The following is a 1824-nucleotide window of genomic DNA, read 5'->3' as shown; positions in this document are numbered from 1 at the left end:
TCATACATAAGCTTGGGCATTTGGGGATAAAATGAATTTGGCCACCATTACATATCTTCCATAACTTTGGTGCTCGTTTGGTTTATCCTTTCTAACATTAATTGTTTCACTTTTAGCCCCACAATATGATAATGATAATAGCACAAATCATGATTAGAATAATAAAAACATTTTGAAAAAGAAATCCAATATTTATCTTACAACCCTTGGGCATCGATTATTTCTAACAATCTTCACCTTCTTTTCTTTACCAGGTACTCAACAAAATTAGGCCAGTTCCAGAAGAGTAATGTGTTGGTTGCATGTAAAACATATACTTTCTCAAAATTACAGAATGAAGTTAACACAATGTGGCTTTTTTATAAAAGAGTGTCTGGTTAACACAATGAATTTTTTTAATAACTCTATTTCTATAAATTGCCCCTTATGCTTTTCAAATATGCTTTGCAAATCCCTAATGATGATGAAAAAAAAGAAAAATTCACGCCCTATATTTTGGCTCCATGATTCTTCCTTATAAACTTTAAGAAATTAACCAAACTACTTTGAGGATTGGCATCTAAAGCTTCACGATTCATTGCCTTTTATGTTTCTTTCCCTTTCATTTCTTGAAATAGCAATTGAATCTATAATTCCACTACGACCATGCATCGAATTTTGGTATCAAATCCAAGTTTCTGTTAGTTTTACACTTGATCACAATAATTTTCTGCTATTTTTGCATTTGTTTCATCATTTTTTGTAGTTTTTCACCCGCAGAAGTTTCTTCCCTCTGTAATTTTCACTCCGCTACCATGCATTCTCTTCTTCAAAATCCCATCCTAAAGCTCCATATAAAGCCAAACATTAATATTTTGCATAATTGTTCCCATGCAGTCTCTCAAAACTGTCACATGTTCTAAATTTTAAGAGCATTGTATCATAGTCATTTAAAGTCAAGAATTCTTCCATTGTTAATTTGCAAATCTAAAGGCGTGCACAAATCATTAATTCAAAAAAATATATATATATATATATTAAAATTAATATCCAATATAGGAGTGATAGAAGTTTGGGTCATAATATTTATTTTCAAGAGTTGTGATATAACCTAAATTGTGTGTTAATTGATATATACATTATTCTAGGTTTGGTTGAAGCATACTTTACTCTATGTGCATTAAAGACTGACAATATAAAATATAAGCATAACTGATTTTTAGTAGTTTTAGTATTCTTTTTATATAATAGAGATATAAATTTCAATAAAAGCTTGTAGTTATGAGAAATAATTTGCACTAATGATCTAAAATTCAATGGATCCCTGAATTCTTTGTTGGGTTGGTTCTCGGGATTATTTGTTATCTGAGTAATGGATTCTATATTTTGTCAGTTCTATGGATTCACTTTTTCTTTGCTATGGTAGTGAAATGTTGAGACTTCATTTTGTTGCCAATAAATTAAAAGTGCAGGTATTTTGTCTTCGTGACGGTTGCTGCCATTTGGGTTCTATTGTGATCTAGTTTGAAGATGTGCAGTAACATTCAGGTAAATATTCATACATACCACAGAAATCTCAGGTAATTACATATCTAATGCCCAAAGTTCGATATTTACACATAACACCATGTAAGGCTGGAAAATGCATATTTCACTAATAAAAAGATAGTGATGATAATATTTTTTATGTGATGTTAAATATTTGAGAGTTACGCATTTAAATATGATTGTTTAACTGTTAGATATTTAAATACATTTGAGTAGTGTGATATGTATGTAAATGCTCCTAGCTTTTAACTAGTAATTCTGCATATTTAAACTAATATTCTTCTTCCACATCAGTGG

Source organism: Phalaenopsis equestris, unplaced genomic scaffold (genome assembly GCF_001263595.1).
Source record: "Phalaenopsis equestris unplaced genomic scaffold, ASM126359v1 Scaffold000002, whole genome shotgun sequence".
NCBI lineage: Eukaryota > Viridiplantae > Streptophyta > Magnoliopsida > Asparagales > Orchidaceae > Phalaenopsis > Phalaenopsis equestris.
The sequence above is the reverse complement of the archived record's forward strand: the minus strand, read 5'-3'. Positions refer to the sequence as shown.